Source organism: Colobus angolensis, unplaced genomic scaffold (genome assembly GCF_000951035.1).
Source record: "Colobus angolensis palliatus isolate OR3802 unplaced genomic scaffold, Cang.pa_1.0 Scaffold62, whole genome shotgun sequence".
NCBI lineage: Eukaryota > Metazoa > Chordata > Mammalia > Primates > Cercopithecidae > Colobus > Colobus angolensis.
Window position 1 is genome coordinate 3,522,684 of NW_012119821.1, and position 22,164 is coordinate 3,544,847.

Here is a 22,164-nt window from a genome sequence, read left to right on the forward strand (position 1 = left end):
TTTGCAAAAGTAAGTTTCAAACTGGTTTAGCCAGATATGCTGGTATTTGGTAATTCCATTAGAGAATAGCCACATCCCTTCTAGGGAGTATCTCCTGAGGTCACTGAACTTTTTATTCATCATCCAGGAGATAAACATGAGAATAAAAGCCTTATAACCAACCAGAGACCCAGATTTTTGCCCTCCAGAAGGCTAGAGCAAGTTCTCCCATTGCTGTGAAAAGATTTATGGTTTTCATGAAGTTGACCTACACATGCTTCTGGGTAGTGATGCTGCAAAGACTGAAAACAGTTACATTCCTAGCAATTTCAGAGTTGATTTATGTGACAGGGTCAAAATGAAGTGCTCCAGAGAGACATCAACAACATTCTTATATTGAAATATAGGTACAGTGTGTATAGATTTTCTGAGCTCATTACCCAGAAGATTTTAATTTCCTGCTGAAAAGAGTATCTTGATTGAAGACACACACACACTCCTATACACACTGCCTACAAACAGGCTTTCCTCACTGATGTGGGACAATTCTGACAAAGTTTTTTTAAGTCTCCCTTTACATGGCACAGATTGTTCCAGCTTATCACAAATGTACCAGCTGGACAAAAATCAGAAGTTGACATAGATAGTACAGAATGCAGGCAAGATAAACAGAGCCACACAGAAAGCTGTTCAGTAATAGTTTAGTTTAATTTTAGTTTAAAATTTCCCTATGCAACTAAGACTGTGCCCTTAGATGTAGAGCCCAATGTGAGGGATCAGTTTCTTATGATAGAGTAATGATTTATAACATCTAACTTTTCTCCCTTATGGCAGAATGCCCTGTGAATCCTTGAAACTCAAGGCCCTCTTTGTCAGAGTTTTGGTTCTTACTGCAAAGTGTGTTCTTTCCTTATCTCATCCAAACAAAGTAACTAGAGTAGTAAAAAGAAACTGAGTTTGGATGCATCGGCTTTCTGGACTTGCAAATTATCCAGCACAGGCATTTCTCACACAGCAGGCTTGGAGGACTCTGGGGGTGGCCATCTTTGCTAGATATGCTGTTAACCTTCTTTTTATGGTTGGGTCAGTGATCTTGTAAAGTTCTGCTTGGCAGGCTCATACGTGTTGATAGGTGCCCTAAACTGATGGACCAGTAGAGTGTGGCCACCACCTGTGAGATTATTTCTTCAGGCCCTCAATAAGCATTTACCCTAATGCCCTGATTTTACAGTGCTGTGGTTCTGTACTGGTTCCCATGAAACATTCTTCCCGTCTCTGATTTTCCAGGATCATTTTCCTTAAGTTAATGCCATTCCTGTAAATGCATTTCTACTCTTTGATACCTTTTCTTTAGTTTACTTTTTCAGTTAAACCTGTAACCAAGATAATCTTTGGCAATTCTTTTAATTAATGTTTATATTTAGCTCTAGAGTCTGTGTAAGGAGATCCAGGGTTACAAGAGTCTATGTGAACAAATAGAGCCACAGCAGGTCAAATTTTCTTTCCATAGGATTGTATTTTTTGAAATGTTAAAAATTCTCCTATAATTAAATATTTAAACCTTATTTCATCATTTTTGTAAGGGTTTTAACTTTAGGGTTTACTAAAGGAAGCCAAATCAATTTCATAAACTTCTCTGTATAGGATTTCAAATAGAACATTTTTATGGAAAGAAGGTGAATATGTTATAGAGGAAGAAATGCTTCTGCCTCTCTGCCTACTTCCTATTGGCCCTCTCTGCTTCTCCCACATCCTTTAGGGAAGAATGGCTTGCCATTCTGTTTGGTCAGTTAAAGTACTGGTTGGCCGTGTTCATCAATGACCAGATCGACTGTAAAAAGACCATGCCCTTGGATGGTGCTCGTTTTGCATCTCTTGCTTCCACTCCATGGGTTGGAATAGAGATAGTCCAGATTTTGAGGAGAAGCTGAGGTGTGTGGGGAAGAGGGGCAGGTAGGGAGGGAGTGTCTTTCTTAGGCCTTAAGAATGAACATATGCTCTTACACAACCTTACCAAGCTCTGAAAGATAATTGTCATTTTGGTTCCCAGTTGCTATCAGTCTTTCTACATGTAGCTCTTTTGGAAATGTCAGCATCAGGAGTGAAGGGCAGGTTAAGATTTGGGCATTTGGAAATTTTCTAGTCAGGTTCCATTAATGCAATCACAATTTCAGCCTCTGTCCTTTATAGGTCTTCGGAGATCTGTCTTTTTTTTTCAGTGATAAACGTGCAGAGAGCTATAGGCAAAAATATCAAAGGTATCATTCGTACCTTTCAACTCTCAAGTGACCCTCCAGTAAGAGAAGAACGCTTTGAAATCAGTGACTCTGACTCCCAAAGAAGACCTGCTTGACACTTCTAACCCTCCATTCTAAATGAGCAAAAATTTCCCCTCCCTGAAAGCAGAGGGAAGACATTGCTGGGTCAGTTTCAAAGGCTCTCCTGCCACAATGGACCATTGAGAGTCTGCTCCCAGTTCCTGGCATGGTGGAAATTGACCTTACACTCACTTTCCTCTATATGCTTCTGAGTGAGAACTTGAACTTGAACATCCCCGTCTAGCTCCCTAGGAAAGTGAGGAGGTATGGAATATGCCCTTAGTGGCCTGGCTTGACTCTGTCTTTTGGCTGTTTGCTGCATTTGTAGAAGGAAAAGAACAATACAAAATATTGCTCCTCTCTTTCCAGACTAAGCATTTACAGTGCAACATAGCTAAGTAGGAAACCAAGAAAAAGAGAGGATCAGATGTTAACTGATGGATCAAGTTACTGTTGTGTGCTCCAGTAACAGATGTCCAAGCGGCTTCAGGGCTACCTTTGTGCCTCCTTTTTTAAACGTATTTGATCATCTACAAGTTGGAATGATTTACATCATTTGAAACCCATGAGATGTGCTTGAGGCAGGGGAATGAATGAATGAAAGGCTTTTTAATATGTTATTTTCACCCTGAAGTATTGAACCTATCCCAGTGTGTATCAAAAGCAGAAGAAACTGATTCTGCAATGCCAAGTTGTTTCTGCCTTGGACAATTAACTACTACCATACCTGAATCTATATGTGTCTTTTTTTTTTCCTTCTGAACTTCATTCACAAAATGTGTTATAGGCAGTACAAAAAAATTTATTTAAATTAAATTAGTGATATTTAGCTTTAAAGAACATGCAACATTTCAGTTCCCTGCAGGGGGGTCTGAAATGTTTCACGATATGTTTCAGAGCCATTCAGCTTGTTTGCCTCTCTGCTTCTCCTTCCTGACCACTGTTGTGGGGGCAGAGAGCCAGATGGCAGGAGGTTCCTTTCCCAAACCAATTAGCATGTCCTCATATTTTGCCCTTTTCAGCCACAGCTTGTTCTCGGCTCTCTCCCTGCATGAATCAACAGCAGTCCCAGGACAGGCAGAGACCATCAGGAACTTACCCTTCACACAGAGAGAGACTCCAGATCTCAGAGGGCAGTGCCCAAGATGCCAAGACAGAACCCTGGTATTTTCTACTGTGAGTTTCATGCTGCAAATACACAAAATAACAGTTATTTTGTATATATACTCAGGATTTCTTCATTTATTTGAAAAGAAGGGGGAAGGAATGGAGGAAACTGTACAGAGGTAGTGCTGTGTGTGTGCGTGCATGCATGTGTGTGTGTGAAAAGGCATTATATTTAAAGAACAATGGTTTTTGATAGCCTTATAATTATTGTATTCTAATAGGATGCTGAGCACGGCCTTGGCCGGGTAACTCTATTTGCTTAGTCATTCATTCATTTATACATGTATTTACCCATTAACTAATAGGCCAGTCAAATGAGGTTACTTCTGGAGTGCTCTAGTTCTGCTTGCATATCAGGATCTACAGTAAAAGCATTGCCTTAGGTCCTCAGGTAGAGGTTGATCAGGGGGGCAGAAAGGCTCTTCCTACTGACTTCACCAGCAGCATTCTGGTAAGATGAAAAATGGGGAAAGATGAGTGTGTGCCACCCTTGAGAGACTATGGTTGATTGTGATTGAGTAAACACAGCAATACCTTCATGAGACTATCCATCAAGAAATAAGTTTTTTAAACTGTAGTTCTGGTAACAAAGACAAACCTCTTTATTTTGTTTAAGTAAGTGTACTAGGTGCTAGGGATTCGAAATAAGGGGCTCATCTCTTTGGCCTTAATTCTAGACTAAACATTACTCAGCTTGATGGTAAGTGTAATACTGAATACAACTACCACAGCAATGACCCATTGGAAATGTGTAGCATTTTACAGTTTATAAAGTCCTTTCATATGCTTGTTCTCATTTGATCCTTGCATTATTCTTTAGTTAATTGAACAAGTGTTATTTCCATTTCGTAAGTGAACAAACTAAAACTAAGACACCTAAGTCACTTGCCTAAGATTGCACAGCTGAACTCAGACTAGAACTCAGAATATCTAAGCCCTAGTTTAAGGCTCTTTTGATACTTCACTGTGCCAGTTACCAATTTTTGCCTCTCCAAATTTTCCCTTGAGTACTTGCTCTGCTGTTAATGGTTGGAATCCCTTTAAGCTCTCCTCCTTTATGTGAGCACCATATTAAGTTTTCTAAGTAGAGGGTGCTGGAGGGACAATGCAGGAGGAAGGGACTTCTCTTGTAGGCTCCAGCAGCTGCACTGTTGGTCACCGGTATGAGTGTGAGTGCATCTGGTGGTACTGTGCCCCAACCAGAGCACATAGTCCCTTGGTAAGCTTGCAGCCCTGGCCTAGCCTAGTCATCACCTTCCTGTAGCCCTCCCAACACAGACACTGGAAATTCTAGCGCGCTTGCCCAGAGCAGCACCTCCAGTCCCTCTGCGTGCCCACTCATCTGCTCATCAATTGTGACCCACTTGTACCCAGCCCCTCAGATTTGCCCTCCTGACATGGACACCAGGAGTGCCAAGCCTTCTGCCCAACAGTGATTCCCAGTGTATCTGTGCATACCCAATCACTGGCTGTGGCTCATGTACTTCCTAGAGAGTAGCTTTCTTCTTGCTCAGTGACTGTGAACCAGCTGTGGCATGAACGAGCCAGCAAACCTCTCTTCCATCCATTGAACTGCAAGTAGACCTTCTGCAACAAGATATGAATCTGAGCCTTGAGGAGAGCCCTTCCAATTTCATCCTTCTTTGAGCACTCTCCCTCAGCCCCCTATAGAACATTATAAAGTTCTCTTACATCTTATAGTTACTGTTCTATTATAGCTTAATCTTTTTTTTTTTTTTTTTTTTTTTTTGAGATAGGGTCTCACTCTGTTGCCCAGGCTGGAGTGTAGTGGCGTGGTCTTGGCTCACTGAAGCCTCTGCCTCCCAGGTTCAAGTGATTCTCCTGCCTCAGCCTCCCAAGTAACTGGGATTACAGGTATGCACCACTGTGCCCAGCTAATTTTTGTATTTTTAGTAGACACGAGTTTCACCATGTTGGCTGGGCTGGTCTTGAACTCCTGACCTCAGGTGATGTGTCGCCTTGGCCTCCCAAAGCGCTGGAATTACAGGTGTGAGCCACCATGCATAGCCAGCTTAATCATTCTTTGTATTAAACTTCCCTTATTTAAATCACTGTTTGGTTCCTGTCTCCTGATTGGACCCCAGTTGATGCACTCACTAAATGTTGGTGTGAAGTCACAGACATGGTAAAGTTTCTTATGGGCAGGGACTTTATCATATATCTCAGATCACTACAAGCACTTGCCTATTTTGATGCCTGGCACATAGAAAGTCTTGAATAAGTTCTAATTAATTGAGCACAGTTTGAGTTAATTTTAACACCCCTATTTGTTGAAATGTAATAACAGCCTACTGAGAGGTCTAGCATGCTGAAAGGAAAGCGTCAAAAATTTGTTCATGTATGTGATCATTTATTTGTTCAGTAATGTTGATCAATAATGTTGACTGGGATAAGCAGCATTGGCTCCAACTGCAGGTCAAACAGCAGAATTGGCCCCAACTGGGAGGTGGAGTGAATGATTGCTGTTAAGGACAAGCTAAGGGAACATTCAGAAGGAAAGAATGAAAGCAACACAGACCCAGAAAGAACCAGGGAAATACCAAGTGCTCTAAACACTTGTGAGGCTCAGAGGGGACAAATGACCTGTCCCATGTCATGTAGCCCTCTTGGCAGAGCCGAGAGTAGACAGCAGATTCTATAATCCTCAGTCTAAACCCTTGACATTACATTGCATTGCTTCTCCAAGTGGGGGCGGGAAGGGGTGGTAATACAAACTGCCATTTCGGGAAGTGGTTAAAAAAAATACCTTAAAACATGGTTATCCTTTACCTAGTAGTTCTAAAGGAGTCCATTTTTGGGATCCAAGAAATTCCCCGGCCAATACTGTTACGTTTTGGAAAACAACTAGCAGTCTGTCAAATGTGCTGGATTTGGGGTTTGATGCCCCTCACGGTAATCAAAGTATCCCTCATTTCTCTGATGTAGTCTCACACCTGTATGTAAAGCCTCTCTATCACTCCTTTCCAACATCTGTAGCTTAATTATGTTAATGATCTTCGTTTATCATGTTGTTTTACTTATCAAGACGTTTTCCTATTTCTGGTCAGATGTTTTTCCAGGGAGCCAAGGCATGGAATCCTTTATTAAGTGGGGAAGAATCAACAGAATTTGTTTCACATATTCCTCTGACACATCCCCAAAAGCATGACTTCTAGCCTGAATCCTACAATGAATGTATGGGCATATATGACACACTGTGTTTCATTAATTTTTCATCAACAGATGGGTCACATATGAGCCAAAGATGAATGCAGATATTGCAAGGTCTGTATGAGCAAAGCCAAACCATGTTTAGAATGTGTTTGTTGGCTGTCATTGGGAATGAGTGCATGCTGATTAACTGATTTGAGATGTGCATACGCCTGTGTGCTGAGAAGCAAGAGACACGTAGTTTGTATGTGTTGAGTAGTTTATCCATCTTCTAGGTTTTCCAATTTGTTGGCATGTAGTTGTTCATAATTGTTTCTAATGATTCTATTTCTTTCTTTTTTTTTAATTTTTTTTTTTTTGAGATGGAGTTTTACTCTCCACCCAGGCTGGAGTGCAGTGGCTTGATCTCAGCTCACTGCAGCCTCTGCCTCCTGGTTTCAAGTGATTCTCCTGCCTCAGCCTCCCGAATACCTGGGACTGCAGGTGCCTGCCATGATGCCCAGCTATTTTTTGTTTTTGTTTTTAATAGGGATGGGGTTTCAACATGTTGACCAGGCTTTCCTCGAACTCCTGACCTCAGGTGATCCACACACCTCGACCTCCCAAAGTGCTGAGATTACAGGTGTGAGCCACCGCGCCCAGCCTTCTTTCTGTTTCTGAGGCCTCAATTGTTATGTCTCCTTTTTAGTTTCTGATTTTATTTATTTGTATCTTCTCTCATTTTTTCTTAGTTTAGGTAAAGTTTGTCGATTTTGTTTATCTTTTAAAAAACCCATCTTTTTATTTTTTTGATCTGTATTTTTTAATATGTATTTCATTTATTTCTGCTGTGATCTTCATTGTTTCTTCTACTGATTTTGAATGTGGTTTGTTCTTGCTCTTCTAGTTTCTGAAGATTCATTGTTATAATGTTTATGGGAGTATTTCTGCCTTGTTTTTGTTTTGCCCAGACTGGAGTGCAGTGGCATGATCACAACTCACTGTAGCCTCAACTTCCCAGGCTTAGATGATTCGCCCATCTCAGCCTCCTGAGTAGCTGGGACTACAGGTGTGCCCTACCATTCCCAGCTAATTTTTTGTATTTTTTGTAGATATGGGATTTTGCCTCATTGCCCAGGCTGGTCTCAAATTTCTGGGCTCAGGCGATCCACCTGCCTTGGCCTCCCAAAGCACTGGAATTTACAGGCGTGAGCCACCACACTCAGCCTCTTTCTGCTTTTATGATACAGCCATTTATCACTGTAAACTTCCCTCTTAGGACTGCTTTTGCTGGATCTCACAGACTTTGGTATTTTGTATTTCCATTTTCATGTGTTTTAAGAAAGTTTTTATTTTCTTCTTAATTTCTTTATTGATCCATTGGTAATTTGGGGGCATTTTGTTTAATTTCTATGTATTCATGTATTCTCTGAGGTTCCTTTTGTTACTGATTTCTAGTTTGATTTCATTATGTTCAGAAAAGATTACTGATACGATTTCTGTTTTTTTTTTTTTAATGTGTTCAGACTTGTTTTATGACCTAAGATGTAATCTATTTTGGAGAATGTCCCATGTTTTAATGAAAATAACGTGTATTCTGCAGCAGTTGGGTGAAATGTTCTATAAATGTCAGAGAGGCCTATTAGATTTGGTGTGCACTTTAACTCTGCTGGTTCATTGTTGATTTTCTGTCTGGATAATATGTCCATTACTGAGAGTGGGCTGTTAAAGTCCCCTACTATTATTGTATTGCAGTCTGTCTCTCTTTTTAAGTCTATTAATGTTTGCTTTATACATTCTGCTCTGATGTTGGCTGCATAGCTATTTATAATTGTTATATCCTCTTGCTAAATTGATTCCTTTATCATTATGTAGTGACCTTCTTTATCTCTTTTTACGATCTTAGATTCATAGCCTATTTTATCTAAGTATAGCTACTCCTGCTGTTTTTTTGGTTTCCAGTTGCAAGAAATAGCTTTTTCTACACTTTCAGTTTGTGTGGGTCTTTATAGATGAGATGCATTTCTTGAAGGCAGCATATAGTTGAGGCTTCTTTATCCTGAATTTTAGTTTTTTTCCCTCTCAGGTAGCTAGTCATAGAGAACTTTCCATATGGCCTGATAGATGTGGCAGACCCCGGTCTCATAAACATCCCTTCCATCCAATAATGGATTGTTTCTTCGCCTGCTCACCTTTATAGATAGGGAGAGCAGAGAGCACTCATGGTGAATAGTTTGGATCCTGTGGTCACCCCTTTCCCCTGTTCAAAATCCATCAGAGCCCAGTAAAGACTCAAAGGAGAAGGCCTTGCTTCAAAACCTTAAAGACCTCACCACAGGCTTGAGATGATACTCCAAGCTTCTGCAGATACCACAAGCTCTTCTGGAATTCACAGGGTCACTAGCACTGATGTCTAGGCCCGATAGAGCCTTTTCTTGCCTTAAGACCTACTCAAATCTCAAATGTTACAGATTTTTTTTTTTAATACATATCAAATAAAGGCTAAGTAGAAAAAGCATGTGCTTAGTAGGAAAAAGAGAGATAGATAAACAGAAAGAGTGATAGTGACTAACTTATCTTTATGAATGTATCTAGATTTTTGAAATCTAGAAAAAAATTGTTCAATTTTAACAAACACATATATTATGCCTTTTCATAAGTTAAAGTTTTGTTTTAGATCACATAGTAGGGTGGAAAATCATTTCAGTACTTAGGTCAGCAAAAGGTTTTAATCGGGTATTTGGTGAATAGACCAAAGCAGACACCCATTGAAAACTATGTTACCTCCAGAAACGAAACAAGTCCACCAAGCATTAATGCCCCTTCTATCTTGGAATGAGCACAAGATTCCGCAACCTGTCTGGCATTTATGTGACCACTGGTCAGGTTCTCATGTATTTAACTGAGGTGAAAGGTCCCTATATTTTCATGGATATAGTGAAGTGGCATCTTTGTCTGGAGAAATACCCGAGATTCGTTGTCTTGCACCAAGAAGATTAATGTCACGGACACACACACATGGAGTGGGTTAAGGACTGGAAAGTTTCATAGGCAAAATAAAGAAGAGAGGAGAGCAGCTCTCTTTCTCTCATGAGAGAGAGGCATCCGAAAGAGAAAGGCTGCCTGCAGCGGATTATACCAGATTTTATAGGCAGGCTTGAGGGGGTGGTGTCTGATTTACCTAGGGCCCACAGATTGGTTCCATCAGGGGTGACGTTTCCGTGGTGCACAAGGGAGGCTGGTCTTCCCCCCCTAATCTTATGCAAGCGGGCCTTCTACTTGGCCAGGGACATCTTGTCTATTCCATACTGTACACATGGCTGGCAGAGAGAAGAGAAGACGTAGCTGCCATTTTGAACATGCCTATTCCCAGGTAGCTTCTTTCTATTGGCACAACCGCCGACATTCGCCTGTGCAAGCTTCTAGCTTGCTTGTCTATGTTTGTAGCTTGATTTTACAGGCTGCTCTTTGTTACAAAAGAAAATGATTGGGGGACTGCTTTTCATTAAAAGGAAAACCTTACCAAGGACTCCTGTGCCCTCACTATCTGCCTAAGTGATTTCTTTTTAACTCCTGTATCAATAGCTTTTTCCTGTCGACACATATATCTTTTAAATTCTTTAAGCTGTAAGCAGCCTAGTTGAGGGTTCAAAAATCCTCTAAGGTTTACTCCAATATGATAGAGAAATATATTTTGTGTGTAGGATGATGTGAGAAAGTTTGGGAGGCACTGAGGTAAGTAATATGAGGTAATGGTGACATTTGGTAAAAAGAGTTCTTAACATTACCTTAGAGACTCTAGCGAATTTTTCTCTAAACTGTATGGTATTCTCTTCTCAGAGAAAATTAAATATTTCCAAAAATGCATTCTTCTTTAATAGTTATAGTTTTGTTTTTAAAAAGCCTTAATATTAGCTAGTTCATTCCTAAGGAAAACCTAAGGCCTGTGCTTATTTGTCCACCACAGGGATCACCATACAGCTGAAGACAGTCACCTAAATTCAGTTCTTGAGCATAGGAACAGTTCATCAGGCTCTATAAAGTTTGTTCTCATAATTCAAAGCTTTCTATTATTGAGAATGCCACTTAAGGGGAAAGGAAATCTTAACTATATTACCAAAAACTATACTACTGTATGCTTGTGGTTATCCTGCTCTGTGTTTTGGACTGGTACGTCTTATCACTTACTTGGCTGTGGCCAGAGAGTGGGAAGCGTCCTTTTCTCTCTTAACTCCCAGAATGATGCCTGGAACCACAGTGGTTTCTGGAATCCATGACAAATCACAAAAAAGTACGTTTTTTTTCGTCCTGGGACAGACTCATTCCTGGGTCTCCAGGGAGGTGGTTTTCAGTCTCATCTTTTCAGTTATCTCATCAGCATTGACACAGAAAAAGTTGTTTGTTGTTGTTGTTGTTGTTTTTTTTTTTCTCCTTGAGCCTTTTTTAATTTAAAGAATTACAGGGAGGAAAGATCACAGAGAGATTCCCAGAGATAAAGCAAAAAAGACAAATAACAAGTGGCCGCACATGTTTTTAAAGTTCAACACATGATCTCCTGAGGTGTTAGGAAAGTCACACAGGCCCCCTTCTCCACGCGACATGATTTCCACAGGTGGGGCTGGGCTACCTCGTGAGGCTCAGAGAAGGGAAACATCTAAGAGCCGTCCTCAGTCCCATCTCTTCTTCCTGGGTCCTCTCGATGCAGGGAGCTGTGAAGGTTACCCTCGGCACTTTTTCCGGAAGTGGTACTTTTTCCAGACCCAGACGCTATTGAGTAGGTGCAAGGCGCAGCTCTTTTGTTTGCTTCCTCCCCAACAGTGGAGCCTCATAGGTCCTAGGTACTCTTTCCTGGGGACAGTCCCCAGGATACTTTTGCTGCATTCAGATGAGAGCTGATAGCTAATCTTTAAAACCATGAAGCTGCACTTAACTGAGCCTTCACTTACAGATTCCGGGAGACCCTTTACTATGACACAGTGGAATAAAACTTCATGAGGTCACAAGTGTAGTCACATAAGCCTTTTCTATGAGAAATCAGTGAGGCACACATTCCCTCAATCTCAGTGCTCAGGTGGAGTAGATGCTTTGCTGCCTTTTGTCTAAAACAGAAATTTTTAGAAAGTTTTTAATCCTAACATCGCTCTGAATTGTAATAGAGTTACTTATTTAAATTGAATTGTATTAAAATTTCAATGTTTTCACCTTCAAGACATAGCAGGAGACCTGGAGCAGGGTAGACAAGGCAGGCACTTACCTCAGACACAAAATTTGAAGGAAGTTCAGCAATCAAGATAAATAATATTTTAAGGCAATATTTTTAAAAACAAAGATTAACAAAAAAATAATAATGAAGAAAATATCAAAATTTTTAAAAAGGCTGGGTCAGGAACAGTGCCATTCTGAGCCACATTGGAACCTGAGGCAAATGAAACCTCAGTAATACTTTGTTCATCGTGGATACATAATCTCTTAGAGATTCTGCTTATTATTGCTTTGTCCTTTTGGGGAGGTCATGGTTCCCTGCTTGCTGTTGTTTCTTGTGGGTACAGATTTATGTGTTTGCATTGAAAGATTAGTTATTTACTCCATTTTATTGTGTTCAGCTTATTTTGGTTTTTATTGGATATATTGGCTAGCAAATATTTAGTGCTAAGTTGCTGCCTCCTTTTTGGCTTTAAGTGGTACCTTAAGCCCAGGTTCACCTTGGCATTAATAAATGATCAGAGCTCTGCCTGTCATGAATCGGGGCAGTCCCAAAGGGATTATCCCATCAGTGTGTCAAGGCTGACTGGCTAGGCGGTTTGTGCCCAGGAGACCTGTGGAACATACCTCCTACAGCATGGTGCTGTTGAACAACCTCTTTCATATGGTATCTCCTTTGGCCAAGTAACAGAGCAGAGTTTCCAGGCTGTGGATGACAGTCTCCCCTCCCTCTTTTGTCTCTGCCTGTCCTCAGGGATATTTCTCCCTTCGAGGAGTCACTGTGCTTCCCATGGGTCAAAGCAAAGACAGGTCTCCTGCCAAGGCACCCAAGATGGTGGGTAAGCTAATTGATCACTTCAGTCTCACTTCTTCTAGTGGAAATTCTGAGTTTGGGGGAGATTTTCCATGCATTTAGTGCTGGGTAGAGGTGGGGGACACATCACATATGTGAAAGTCCAGTTCTCTAACCATTTGCTCAGAGTTTTTTACTCTTCTGTGGCCCTGGGAGCTGTCTTATCCTCATATTTGAGTTCTGGATTGTTGCTGGTAAAAATGTTGTTGCTGTATATTTGTTTATGGTTTCATATTGTGGGAGGTGAAGCCAGCTTGCTTCTGTGCTACCATTTTGGAACCAAAAGTCTGTAATTTGTTTTAAGACAATTTTGATAAATGATGTGAGAGAGAGCCTAGGTTCACTTCTTTCTAAACAGATATCCCGTTTTTCCAGCATCATTTGTTAAACAGATCATTTTTTCCCCTCTGAGTTATCTTAACACCTTTGTCAAAATCATTTGGCCATTGATTATGTAGGTCTCTTTGGTTCCATATACTGTATATATTTATTCTTATACCAAATGCACATACTACTTGATAATAGTAGCTGTACAGTAAGTTATGAAATAAACTTCATTACAATTTTTAGTTGAAATAATATGTTAAAAATCAGACAGAATCTTGAAAATGAGAAACACATTTGCTGAGCTGAAGAATTCATTAGAGGCTCTCAACAGTAGAATGGACCAGGCAGAGGAAAGAACAGGTGAGCTCAAAGACTGGGTTTTTGGTGAGTTTTTCTATTGGCTATTTGAAAACACACAGTCAGAGGAGAGGAAAAAAAAAAGGAATGAAAGCCACCTGGAAAATACAGAAATTACCACAAAAAAACCCAAATCTATGAATTATTGCTGTTTCAGAGGAAGCTGAGCAAGAGCAAGGGGTTGAAATCTTAGATTAGATGATTACAGAGGATGTTGCATATGTTGGCAGCTACAAATGCTAGAAATGGTCAGCTACAGTATTATGGTCCTACTCAAGGTATCTGGAAAGACAGTAGAGTATTAATATCTTCCCAGTAGTCAGAACTTTGATCTGTACATATTGTTGTTCATTTGCTGGGAACTGGAGATGGCCTAAGCCCAGGAACACAATCTATGCTAATTCCGGAGGCATTTGAATCTTGCACAAAGATTGAAAGTAATTGGAATTTTTACAGTTAAATGTGTGAAGTACATAAAGGCCCTGGCAACCACACAGTGCTTGTCCATCTACATACATCAGCCTAAGTGATTCCAAGCCAGGTTTTACAAGTTTTACCTGTTACAGTGACAGATAGAATGAAAAATGTGTCCTTGGATAGTTGTGGTAAAGTAGCTGAATTTTTCATAAGAGTCAGTCCCAACAGACACCTACTAATTATCAGTTCCTGTGATATTCCTGATAGCCCCACTTGAGGCATGATTTTGAACCCATTCTGACCTGAAGAGCTGGAACGTGAAGGATCATACTTTAGATTTACACTCAACTTGCACACTGTGTAACATGTGCAACATGTCTGTGTTGTGTGGTGGCTTGGTTCTCTAAAGTTCAACTGCACGCTGCTTCCAGTTTCTCCCATTCACGCATGTTCATTGACTAGCCATAGACACGAGCTGTTTCCATCGCTGGCCCTCTGTTTTCCAAGGTTCTCCTTTCATTCTTCAGTGGCTGTGGTTGTCTCTGGATGTTTTCCCTGCTTCTTCTGGACAATAAGTTTAACGGGGTTTTTCTATTGGCATTTTGGAGACCTAGCACTGTTGACACTATGTCTATTGCTGCCTTCAGGGCAAAGCAATATAAAAATGGGAGATTCACTCTGCTGGTCACTTTTCAAAGTTCAGCTGTCCTTCATAATCAGCCTGTGTTTTTCTATTTCCAGAGCCTTTAGATAGTTTTTTCTCTTTGTTTTGTGCTTTTCCAGGGTTTATATAAAGGTGCCATTTGAAAGAGGATTAGTTGTATGAGAAGCTCATCCCTTCTATACTAGAAACAGAGGCTCCCAGATACTGTATTTTACAGTTCCAAAATGTCAGTTTAATTATTTTAACATATAGATTCCCTGTAACAAAATTTCGTGTTTCCATACCTGTGTTTTATCTTTTTTTCTATTTTATTTGTATATTAATCTTATTTATTTTGAAGTCCTTGTTTGCAAGCCTGGTATCTAGTTCATTTCTCAGTCCACTTCTATTATCTGTTTAATCTCTTTATTATCAGTCACTTTTCTGCTTCTTAACTCTAGTTTAATTGTATGCTGGACATTGTGGATTTAAAAAATTTTAGAGGCTTCAAATGATGCGTATCTTTCACTAGAGTTGACTCACCCTTTATTAGATGTATAAAGTGAGAACTGATTACTTAATCTGATCAGGAGCTAAGAAAATGTTTAGTTGCAGTTTTTACTAAGTCTCAGTCTACCTACTGTTTATTCCTGCTCTTAGGGTATAACTCTTCAGATTTTTCCATTGAGAACCTGGTATGGCCATGGTGACCCCCATTTTGGCAAATCGTGAACTCTTTCTTTGTTTCCTTAACACAGTGATACTTCCCCAGTGTCCATTCTGCTTTTATAAAGCCTTCTGCTTAAGCTTTTTAGGCCCCCAACTAATGTAGCTTCAGAATTTGGCAAATGTCTTTAGGGAAAAACTGGAAGTATGTTGAGGGCCCTTTGGTCTCCAGCTCTGTAGTACTTCCAAAAAGTTCTGCTGGTTTCTTTGCCTCTGCACAGTCAAAGCTTGGTTCCCAGGCTCTTGGCCTTTGGCCCAAATCAAAAAATGCCTCCAGAGAAAAAGTGGCTACAGAGGATCAGTTTCCTTCTCTTCCTTCAGTTTCTCTCCAGAATCTTGACCCTCAGATGTCTTTATACAAATAATTTACAAAGCAATTAAAAATTCATATGACTTATTGTTATAAACGTAATCAATGGGAGCCTTAATTTGTCACAAGTCAGAAGCCTGTCTATGAGAAAAAGTAATAGATATATAAATAAAAACCTGAGCATACCAATTGTGATACCATTTCATAAACGAAGGAGTATGATTCATTGTAATCTCTGCACTTTCTCTACACAGCCAAAATAGGAAAGGAAAAACAGAGACAGAGAGAGAGAGAAACTACTTCACAAACATGTTCTACAATCTTATGCCTCCCAAAATTATCACATGCTGTTCCCTCTGCTGGAAATACACAAATTCTCAAACAAGACATAAGACATGACAGACAGTAAGACCTCACATTTTGGCTATAAAGGTGAAGTGTGAGTCCATCAGAGAAGGCATATCTTTGATAAGAGGAGGGGTGAGCCCCATCTGGGTTAATTTCCTTCTCTTTACCATAACCTCAGCAATGGAAGGGATATGTGTAACACTCCTCTGCATTGTGTCCAGAAATATACTAGGCACTGAAGGCACAGAAATAAAATACAAATCTCTGCCCCAGAGGAGTTCTCAACTCTTTTTCACAGCTCTTTTCTGCATTATTGAGAACTTAGTAGGGAAGAGTTTTAGTAATATGCTCAATGAGATGTTCCTTGTTTTTTCTTCCTTCCTGTACCTTCTGCCAACTTGATAGTTCTTCGTTTAGAGCTGACCAGGCAGAAAGTTGTAAGCAAGAGAATTGTGAAAGTTTTGTGCTTCTCATCATCTGAAACTAACGCCACAGGCTATTATATTGTGCCCAGTATATTAATATATTATCAGAGCTTTAACACTGTGTTGAAAATGGGAAAGAAAACCTTTTAGTGTGTTTATTATATCAACCTGATCCAATCAGACCTGGGTCCTTTTTTGTTAAGGTAAATGGAGAGATTACTGTCTAATGATTTTCAGACAGTAGTAGTTAAACTGCGTATTTGTATCTAAATAAAAGGTTAACACTACTGGCATGCAGAGATTACAGAAATGTACATTTTATCATGAGAAACAATCCCAATTTTGTAGCTTTAAAAAATACAAAATTCTACTTGCAATTTTTTCAGAGACTTAAAAATTAAGTTTCCATCCCTGTAGTATTTTAGCTGTCAGAATGGCTACTTCCATTATCTATCCATCCAAAATTATTCAGTTGATTTAATACCTGCAAAATTAGTAAATTTTTACCATGGGATATAGCCTGGGGATTTTTCCAGCTATGCTGATATCAACATTTAAGGTGATTATGAATAGATTATTTCTATTCCACTAGTTCATCATAGGAAATACTGTTTTCACAATTTATCTTCAGTGGAAAAGAGATCAGGACTGGTTATGCTATCAGGATTCAGCTCTGTGCCATTTCATTGGAAAAAATAACCACAAAAATTGCTGCTGAGCTCCCTCCATCAGTGTATTCTCTTCCCAAAATCCTGCTATTCTTCTGCCAGAGCTGTTCACAGGTCAGAGAAGAGTAGGGTGTTAGGTTATTGACATAAGAAAGCTTGGATAGGCTAGAGAATATTTGTAGATATAGTCAGAGGTCTTTATAATAATATAGTTTCTCTGAGCATCTCTGTTCAGAGTGATAGGAGACAAGGAGAGAGAATGAACAGTATTGTTTTGTTATCCCACATTTTTTTCAATAACATGAGGTAGTGGGAATTGGCTCGGTAAAGTTATAGAGGTTAAATTCTAAGCCCTATTCACAAGAGACAGAGTGCACAATAGATTTTTACCTAATCTTTATAGAGCTGGACCATTTATTATACTCAGGTATTAACCCCTTTCATCTTGCATTTCTTGCTTTATGTTGAACAGGATCCAGAGAGCAGAAATTTGTTGGCTCTAAAAAACTTAGATATAATCCTGAATGGCTTATTTCTAAGAATAGAATATATTTTAGCCTTAGTCAATTTTATGCTGCTGTAACAGAATACCTAAGACTGGGTAATTTATAATGAACAGAAATTTATTGGCTTACAGTTCTCTCTAGAACTGGGAAGTCCAAGATCAGGGTACCTGCATCTGGTAAGGGCCTTCTTGCTGCATCATTACATGACAGGAGGTAGAAGGGAAAGGGCTCAAAAGAGCAAACCCACTCCTTTGAGCCCATTTTATAATTTCATTAATTTATTCATGAAGGCAAAGACCTTATGATCTAAACACCTCCCATTGTGCTCCGCCTTCCAACACTGTTTTTTTTTGTGGGGAGATTAAATTTCAGCATGAGTTTTGGAGGGAACAAAAACATTCAAACCATAGTAAAATGCTTAATACTTAAATATTTTCAAATATATTTCTTAAAAATAACTGTAGGTAACTTAAGTCTTTGGGATTTGAAAAGTTGAGGGCAAAAACATGATGCAACATTTCTGCATCTCTTTCCATCTCCATTAAACATAAATATAGTGACTTCTCCTTCTGCTTACAAAGCATTAACTGCCATAGAAGTGTTCATGGAGTCCCTTGCAACTTTGGTTGATTATCAGTCTGTGCATACTCTGTTTGTTAAAGGAATTAAAGGAAAGCATAAATATAATCAGGAGAGAAATGGAAGATACACCACAAAGTTGGGCAATAACAACTTCCAAAGTAAAATAACTATAAGGAAACTTTAAAATAAACAATTCCCAGAGCTCACAGAGGACTGGGATTGTTTGACTAACGTTTCCCAGTCACAGTGAAGAGACATTATTTAATTCAAGGACATTCAATAGAGACTTGAGAAAGGTCAGGCCTTAGAAATGGGACAAAATCACCCCAAAACAAGGGCTTCTCTGTGTGATCTTAAGTAGAACTTTTAAAAAACACCTCAAGTGACTGGGCACAGTGGCTCACACCTGTAATCTCAGCAATTTGGGAGACTGAGGTGGGCAGCTTACTTGAACCTAGGAGTTTGAAACCAGCCTGGGCAACATGGCAAAATCCTGACTCTACCAAAAATGCAAAAATTAGCCAGTCTCATAACCCAGTCTCAGAATAAATAGATTAAAAAATTTTTAAAAACCTCAAAATGGATAAATTTATGTGAAAGTAACATAACTACCCCCTAGAAAGTGCTTAACACTAAAGGGATACAACAAAATTGAGCATTCTACAATGTGAAATTCACAATGTCTGAGTATCAATAAAAATTATTTTACAGAATATATTTTATACAGAAAATAAAATTTATACAAAAATTTTATTTACTTATATAACATTTTCTTTTATACAAAAAAATTACACAGAATAAGAATCTGAAAAATGCAATCCATACCTGGGAGAAAAGTCCATGACTACAAATAAATCTGGAAATGACAGAGATGATGGAATTATCAGAAAAGTGTATTTAAAAAGCTACTATAAATACGCTACATTTGTTCAAATTTTTAAAATATGGGCACAATGAGGGGAGAAATTGAAGAAATGAAGAATTAAATAGGACTTCAAGCAATGAAAAATACAGTAGCGGAAATGAAAAATATACTGAATTCAAGAGCAGATTAAACACTGAAAAAAGAAAGATCAGTGAACTTGAAGTTACACAAATGTAAATGACCCCAAATTAAACAGAAGAAAAAAAAAAGCAGACTTGAAAAAATGAACAGAGCATCAGTGAGTTATGGGACAATGGGACAATATTAAACAGTCAAACAAGTGCAATTGCAACTAGAAGAAGAGGAAGTGAGGGCGATCAGAAAAGAGATTTGAAGAAGTAATAGCTAAAACATTTTATTCCTTGACAAAAATTTTAAACCCACAGATCCAAGAAATTCAGTAAACCCCAAGCAAAAGAAACATAACAAGACTGGGTAAAATGACTCATGCCTGTAATTCTAGCACTTTGAGAGGCCAAGGTAGGAGTAGGATCTTTTGAGCCCCCGAGTTCATGACCATCTTGGGCAACATAAGGAGACCCTGTCTCCATAATTTTTTTTTTCCGGAGACCATGTCCCAGTCTATCGCCCAGCACCCAGGCTGGAATACATGGCACGATCTCAGCTCACTGCAACATCTGCCTCCCGGGTTCAAACAATTCTTGTGCCTCAGCCTCCCTAGTAGCTCGTATTACAGGTGTGCACCACCACACCCAGCTAAATTTTTTTCTTTTTGGATTTTTAGTAGAGATGGAGTTTCACCATTTTGCCAAGGTGGGTCTCAAATTCCTGAGCTCAGGCAATTCTGCCTCAGCCTCCCAAAGTGGTAGAATTAAAGGTGTGAGCCACCGCACCTGGCCCCCATTTTTTTAAAATTACCTATGCGTGGTAGTTCGCTCCTGTAGTCTTAGCTACTCAAGAGGCTGAGGTGAAAGGATTGCTTGAACCTAGGAAGTCAAGGCTGCAATGAGCTATGGTCACATCACATCACAGAGGGAAACTCTGTCTAAAGACAAAAAAAAAAGAAACATAACAAAAAAACAAACCAAGGTTCATCATAATCAAATTGCTGGCAACTAGTGATAAAGAGAAACATCTTAAAAAGCCTCCAGACTGCTGGTTTCAGGTTCAGCATGTAAAGAACTTGAAAGTCATCACTCCATCTTAACAAGTACAAAGCTGAAGAAGAGGAATGAGGTCCTGGGAAAACCACTGCCTCCAAAGCTGGAGAAACAGAGGACAAATACAGAGAATCACAACTCACCAGAGCAGAAACCTGCAAGCAGAACCCTCTGCTGGAACCAGTACCAGGGTAGGAAAACCTAAGCTATAATTAACAAATTGCCGGAAGCTCGATGTGCACGAGTCTGAGATGGGGAACAGTTTAGTCAGAGCCTAAGTAACCTGGGTGAGGGGAAGCCAACTTCAGCGTATTGTAGATGTTCTGTCCCACCTGAGCTTGGAGATAAAACTGAGAAGCTCTTGTCAAGTTCACAGCCCAAAGGCTCATTAAGAGACTGAGACCTAATCATAGAACTATAGAATGCTTCCCCTTTTCTCATGCCTTATTGTCACATAATAAAAGGCCTATTTACCAGAATTTCTTTTAACCCAGTATGGCATGTTGGGCTTTCAACAAAAAATTATGAGACATACTAAAAGGCAAAAACACAGTTCGAGGAGACAGAACAAGCATCATAACCAGACTTAAATATGGCAAGGATGTCGGAATTACTGGAATTTAAAACAATTATAATATGCTAAGGGCTCTAATTTAAAAAGTAGAAATGCTAAAAATGAAAACCACTAATAGAAATGAAGCATGCCTTTGGTAGGCACATTAGTAGACTGAACACAGCTGAGGGAAGAATCTCTGAGCCTGAGGTTATATCAGTAGAAACTTCAAAAACTGAAAAAGACTAACAAATTTGAAACAGAGTATCAAAGAACTCTGGGACAATTACAAAAGGTGTAACATATGTATAATGGGAATACCAGAAGGAGAAAAGAGAACAGAAGAAATACTTGAAGGAATAATGGCTGAAAATTTTCTCAAATTAATGTCAGATACCAAACCACAGATCTAGAAAGCTCAGAGAATGCCAAAGATAAATGCAAAAATCAAGCAAAGAAATGACACCTAGGCATATCATATTTAAAGTGCTGAAAATGAAAACTAAGAATTCCTGGAAGAAGCAAGAGGATAAAAACATCTATAGATAGGCAAAGATAAGAATTACATCTTTTGCCTCAGAAGCCATGCAAGCAAGAAGAGAAGAGAGTGCAATATTTAAACTGCTATGAGAAGAAAACCCACCAACCTAGAGTTTTGTATTTTCTGATTTTATCATTCAAAGGTCCCTTGGTCAGTTTGGGCTGCTAAAACAAATTATTGTAGATTAGTTGGCTTATAAACAACAGAAACTTATTTTTCGCAGTTCTGGAGACTGGAAATCCAACATCAGGTTGCCAGAATAGTCATGTTTTGATGAGGGGCCCTTTTCCAGGCTGCAGATGGCCAACTTCTTGTATCTACACAGGGAAGTAAGAGAATTAACTAGCTCTCTGGCCTTTCTTATAAGTACACTAATCCCATTCATGAATGCTCCACCCTGATGACCTAATTAACCACCAAAGGGACCATCTCTATAAACTATTACATTGAGGTTAGAGTTTCAACATATGAATTTTAGGAGGACACAAACATTCAGTCCACAACAAAAGGTGAAGGAGAAATAAAGGCTTCATCAGACAAACAAAAATTGAGGGAATTTCTTACCAGTAGACCTGTTTTGCAAGAAATGTTAGAAGAAGTTTTACAGCAGGAAGGAAAATGATACATGTCAGAAACTTAGACTATATAAGGAAAGAAAGAGTATTAGAAAAGAAATAAGTAAAAATGAAAGCGTCCAGAGTAAAAATATACATTATATATAGAGAAGTAAAGATAAATATGACAGAAGACTTTTTGAGAACGCATTTTAAAATGACATCTTTACAGAGTGTATGGAGGCGGGTGAGTGAAAGATCTGTCAACCTAAAGTTCTAAACCTAATGAAAACATCATTACAAGATGAAGGCAATAAAGACTTTCAGACAAAAGCTAAGAAAATTCATTAGTACCAAGTCTACATTAGTAAGCAATATTAAAGGGAATTTTGTCTACAGTGAAATGGTTTCTGATGGAAATTTGAAACCACACACATTCTACTCATTCTTCTCTCTCTCTCCCTCCCTCCCTCCCTCTCTCTCTCTCTCTCT